The 6,394-nt window shown below is 33.4% G+C and overlaps 1 protein-coding gene across 1 annotated transcript in view; it reads right to left on the bottom strand.

Annotated features, from left to right (window-relative positions):
* The window catches only part of DMD (dystrophin), a 1,000,055-nt gene that overhangs the window by 740,411 nt on the left and 253,250 nt on the right, over positions 1 to 6,394 (bottom strand).

Genomic DNA, 6,394 nt, shown 5'->3' with positions numbered 1-6,394 from the left:
GTGTATATATATATATATATATATATATATCATTAAAAGAGTTTCATCTTGACTCAACATTTCACCTCCCACACTTTGTCTAGAAAATCAAAGTGTAAAAAGACTGTTGGACATGAAATTTAGTATTAAGTCCATACACGTTTCACATAAGAGCTAGCAGAAACCAGCAACTCTGAGTTTTTACTGTCCATGTTGCACAGAGAGGTTGTGGAGTCTCATCCTTGAAGATCTTCAAAAGTTGCTGGGACTTGGGCCTGGACAACCTTATTCTGGGCATCCCTTCAGATGCCCCTTCCAACCTAAATAATTATGTGATTCTGTTAAATCAATCCTGGCTTAACCAAGATTTCAGTAAAGGAAAAATAACACAGTTGTTAATGTATTCTGGCAGACTCAGTAATGCTAGAAGGTGGCATTTCATCCTCCCTTTTGAGAGGATAAATTTGGAAAGTGAGACAAAATATGTGGCTCAACAGATATGTCCTATCAATGTTTTTAGTTTGAATTTGTCTTACCCCCATACCTTTGCTTAATAGATTATAAGAGTGCTAGAAGTTTAATTCTACACAAACAACTTGAGGAAAACAGCCTCAGTTCTGCCCCCTTCCACATACACACCATGTATTATCCCAGTATTATCAAGTACATACAATTTGCTCATTTAAATATGTACATCACTTATCCAACTGAAATCACTATAGCTCTCCGTCTTCACATGCTTCACTAGAAATATTTTATTATCACCACCGTCTTGTCTTCTCATTAATATTTTAAACAAAAACACTTACTTCTCCTAGATGTCTACTCATAATTGATGTTTACATGAATACCCATGTCTTTATAAATACATGGATGTACTCCGAAAGAAAACAAGCATTTAAGCCAGTTATTTTTCTGTTTGTTGTTTATTATTTTCCTTTTTAAACTCTTTTGGTAACCAAGTAGGTAAATACCTTATAAATAGAAACCTTAATAAATTATAAATACATTGCATTTATCTACACAATACCTCACAAAATAAATAAGTATCTTACAAACAATAATTTACATGCCAAAAACTGTTCACCCATTCTATCTGACAGACAAAAAGCAGCTGTCAGACTCCATATGGTAAATAGGAAAAAAATATTTAATCACAACAAATAGATAAACAACCGTTGGTGCAAATTATGGAATTTCAATCTTAAATTTTTCTTTGCAGGCTCTTGAATTATCAGAGCTGGAAAGATTTCTGTTATCCTACATTATGCCTTTGCCTTCATATTTTTCCTTTCTGCTTCCTATTCTAATATATTCTTTTTACCACCTGTTAGACTGACTCATATTTGAAGTCCTAGCAGCCAGACAGAGAATAAATTTAAGTTTACACACTTTCTTGCAAGGAATTTAGCCAGTTCTTCCAAGATACGTCTGCTCTCATTTGTGGGGGCAAAATCTATCAGGCTATCCTATACTCTCTAAAAATATTCTCCAACAAAAGTAATCTTCTCTAAAATAAATTAACCAAAATATGTTAAACTATGCTAATATTCAGATACTAGTTTAGAGAGAAAACTAAAAACAAGGAAATAAAAGAATCATTATTGTTTTCAAAAACAAGGCATCTTTTCCAAATTCAATTCAGAAAAATCACTTCCTTTATATTTCCATCCATTTTCTTGACAGCAATCATCCAAGATAGGAATTGAAAGAACTCTAAGTAATAGAAGCAAATTAGACTACAAGTCAAAAGAGAGTTTAAAATAGGAATTTTTATAACCTTAGTACAAATTATATTATTAATATGTTCATCAAACAAGAATCTTAAATACTTTGGAGAGCATGGAAAAGGATTTCAGTCCCTTAACAAGAAATACACCCGCATAGGAAAAATATCCAGCATGAATTTCTCAATTGCTACTGGGAGGAATCTTCTATTGTTGAAAACTTAACGCTTGCAGATTAATATTATTGAAAACAGTGAGCTTGTAGTAGTATAATTATGATATATCACATGAAGCTCATGGCTCAGAGAATATTTTTGATGTCCTGCAACCCACAGGCTCAATCGGCCTATGAACTGTTGCTTTAGTTTATGTTCTTTGCTGCAGAAGATGCTTACTTCCTCAGATACAGAGCAAGACCCCGACTTCAAATGCTTTCCTTGAAGAAGAATTCTCACACTCTGACCAGAGATACTCGAAGACCACCTTCTCCAGGAAAGGTCTTTGGTGAGTCTCCCTCTCACTTCCCCCCACATCTGCCAAATACCTGGCTAGACAGTCCATTTGAAAAAGTCAAGAGAAATAAAACAAAATGCTTGCTGCTTCCAAAACACAGGCTGAAAAACCTGTCTGGTACTAGGGAGACACCAGAAAAGCTACAACTCCACTATGAATTTTCATTAGTATAACATTCTGCTCATCTGGAGTCACAGCTGCTTGGCTAACAAGTCTCAAAGGAACAGAAGGAAATCAGGTTTCACCACAGAGCGTTAGAATTGTGAAATAAGCAGCAATCCACCTCTTATTAACGGCTGCTGCATTTAAAAGGGTGTTACAAGTTTTACTCAATGCACTTTGCTCAATAAATTTCATATATTTTGATTTTTATTAGCAAATTTTCTCCATTTTCCAGCAAACATAATTACAAGTCTAAACAACTTAATTTTGCTTAGTTGGCTGTTGAGGATTGGTGACTACAATAAACCTGAAATGTTCTGAAACTAGTTCCTCCCTGGAGGATGTAGTGCCAAAGAAGTAAATATATGCACAGCAAAAAAGTCAAACTCATCAAAATGGATCCACAGGTCAGTTCACAAGTGGTTTGCCCTTGCCACCTTATGTTCTGTCCATAAGCAATTCCTTGCCAAAATTTATAGTTCAAGAGGAAAGAATCCCTTTTAAGAGATAAGTGAAATTGAGGATGATATAAAAGATTGAAACAAGCTCCTGTACTGCACGTGTACTGTACACAGTTACCAACAGGAGCAAAATCCACCACTTTTAATGCGGTGTTTTATTACGCAAATACAGCCACACAGAGTTACAAATATTCATCCAAATATTGCTTCCAATTTTCAGACATGTGTCTACTTAAAAGTAATATAGCCATTCCCATCCCTTAGTAATTTGCTTTCTCAAAGCTATAACCAAATAATGACATTATTGTGCAGATTTGAGTTGCTCTTTGCATCAAACTGGTAACAAAGTAACTTTGAAAGGCAAAAGCTTAAATATCCACTGCACTGCCAGAAAGTTTTCATTACTGTATATAAATTGCTGATACAATTCCTTTACCTTTTGAGAGACAAATTCTGGAACACACTTAACTTTATGCAGTGCTGAGTGGCAAAATAAAATGAGCCATACACATCCAAGAAATCCTTTTTCACAAAACAGATACGTAGGATTTTCAGATAATCATAACATATGGAATACAGAAAACAATAATATTTAAAACCTACACATTGCCTGTTAGTATTGGCTGCCAAGATGGCAGTAGCAAAAAGAAAAATAAATTCCAAATATTTTAGTATTACTTGCTGTCTCACGTGACATTTTGAAAACTGTACTAAAAAATTCAACATTGCCCTCTCTTCCATACACTTAAGGAGAGTCTCAAGGTTGATTTCAATTTTCGTAGATCATACAGATTTGTTCCCTTAAAAGAAGAAGAAGAAGAAAGAAAAAAAAAAAAAAAAAAAGGCTGCTCTTATTTCCTTCTCTCTATCAAAGCTATTTTTCATTTTAAGGCTTATTAACCATACTACCAAAACATTAACATTTATTGGAATTTCTGAAGACAATACTACCATATCAAAATGCTGTTCAGGAAGAATTTAAAAGATGTACAACAGAGGTTAACTGAAGGAGATATTGGATTGTTCAGTTAAGACAAAGTCTAATGCAAAATGGATTTTTCATAATGTCAACTCATCACATAAGGGACTGAGTCCTGCAGTGTTTGAACTAACTCTCATGATGGCACCAACATCAACTGGACTATCTAAGATAAAGACAAAGGAGAATTGTTTAAAAATGTTGTCCTATTTATTATTAAAATGACAATCAACTGAAAACTGAAAATCAGTGAAAAAACTTATTTCAGTACTTTTTTTAATGCGAAGGCTGAAGTCACCAATTTTGCTGTGCTGGTCAAGTGAGTCCACTTGGAAACATTTCATGGGGATAGACAAAGTGGTGGCTCTTCAAGTCAAGATACACCTATTTATGTAATCTATGTAACTGTTTGGGCTAATTAAAAATGCTTTGGAAATAGGAAGTTTAAACTGACATACTGCCAAGCAGCGAAATGAAACACATTTAGGACCTCAAAATTTCTACCAACTTCAAAATGTTACGAATATTGATTCTCCATTCCAGTGCACAGACACAGAAAGCTCTTAAAATATGCATAATAACAGAAACGACTTGCTCATTTGTTTCTTACATATGCACATTTGTAAGTCTTCCAGCATCAAAAACAAAATCATCTCAAACACATTCAAAATGCCTGTGATAATGTCTAACAATGCTAAGATATTTTGAATGACCTTCCTGAAAACGTACATAATTTACAGTGGTTGTGCTTTGACTTGGATGAACCCACATCCTCAGTTGAAACTGTATAAAACTGTGTGAAACAGAAGTGGTAATGTTTTTTCTCTGCTGACATGTACTGCTTCCAGTAATACATCTAAGCAAAAAACCTACAGATCCTCAAGGGTTAATCAGTAGCTCTTGTCTTTGCTCTTCAATCACTGCCTTTTTTTGAATGTTTTTAAAATTGACATTATTTTCTGCTCTGTATGTTCTATTAATAGATTGCATGCTAAGTTCAAAATGAAAGATCTTCATAAGCTCTCTCAAGGAATAGTTGTAGATTTGCAAATAGACAAAAACTAAAAACATATGATATACCACATAACTGTAATTAGTGAAATTGGAAATGAAAACAATTAATTCTTTAACAAGTTAAAGTGCAGACAATTGTTCAAGAGCAGACAACAGTCATCTTTGCAAAATGAAGTCTTTAGTGCATTAGCCAACTTAGGGAAAAAATTTAACTAAGCATAAAACTGTATTTCAGTCTCTTGAAGAAAAGACAGCTAAAACTTAAACAGGAGTGCTCTACCATGTAATTTGTTGTATTCCATTCCAGGGAAGTAGATAAGTTATTGTTTGCAATCTTACACAAATTCCAGTGATACAGAAAAGCAATTACAGTATTATCTGAAACAGGACAAAGCAGAAGTAGGAATTTTGGAATGCTGTTAAGTGGCCTAGGTGAAGAAGAATGAAGATCACAGTCCATTGTTTTGTAGAATAAAACTCATAGTTAGGAAAAAAAAAAAAAAAAAAAGTAACTGATAATGGAAGGTAAAAAAATACATACAGATAATTGAAGCTAGAGTAGAACTAGGTTAGAAACTCCCTGAAGAAAATACCATCAATTTTTCAGCAGACATTTCCTTAAGAAAGTAGATGTTTTAAACCTTCTGGTTCAGATGTACAGAATAACTTCAAAATGCTGACTACTGTCATGTTTTGTAGGCTCTATCGGATAAGCTCTTTACAGCTGCATGAAGAAATTTTTTTTCAGAAAATTAATATATTTGTGCTTACCTTTCAAAATTATAAAGACAGGACAGGATTTGTGTGAATAAAGGGTTGCAGTACTCCAATGTATCTGGTATTAAAACACCTCAGAGGCAGATAATACCTTAAATCTGCATGAATGTTCTGACTTGCCGTAGAAGTTTAAATGAATCTTGAACTGATAAGCAAGGACTGTCCTGGCTGAATAAACTTGACATTACCTCTAGTTTTGAAATCCGCAAAATCAGACTAAGCAGTTACAGTGATCCTTCAGTTTCCTTACACTGTTAAATATATATTAGTAAAATTATAACTTTTGTTGCTCTATCTAGCATAAATAGCTTCTTAACAGTAAAATATAAAGATAGAAAAAAATACAGAACCGTAATGCAACAAAATGTAATGCAACAAAATGCAACAAAATGTTAGCTTGTAGGGACAAATTTTATATACATATTTATATTAAGAATTTTACTAGAAAGAAAACGATAGGATTTTAGTAGGAGTAAGCGCAACATCATCAGTTTGCTAGGAAATAAAATGCAATACCCAATTTTCTATTAATAAATATTAATTGCTGAAAGCTGCAGTTCACTTACTCAAAACCTTTTATTGCAATTAACTGAGGTAAGGGAAGAAGGGAGAAAAAGAACTAAAACACACGCTATTAACCACTGCCAACTGAAGAAAGATGAAAATAAAGAAAGATAAAAAAAAATATCCTGAATAACAGCCGAATCTGGGAATACTATACAAAATTGTTTAGAAAAGTAGGTACCTAAACAATAATTATGCTATGAATATGTGAGAAACGA

Source organism: Meleagris gallopavo, chromosome 1 (assembly GCF_000146605.3).
Source record: "Meleagris gallopavo isolate NT-WF06-2002-E0010 breed Aviagen turkey brand Nicholas breeding stock chromosome 1, Turkey_5.1, whole genome shotgun sequence".
Taxonomy (NCBI): Eukaryota; Metazoa; Chordata; class Aves; order Galliformes; family Phasianidae; genus Meleagris; species Meleagris gallopavo.
Note: the sequence above shows the minus strand (reverse complement) of the source record. Positions and strands in the feature narration are given on the sequence as shown.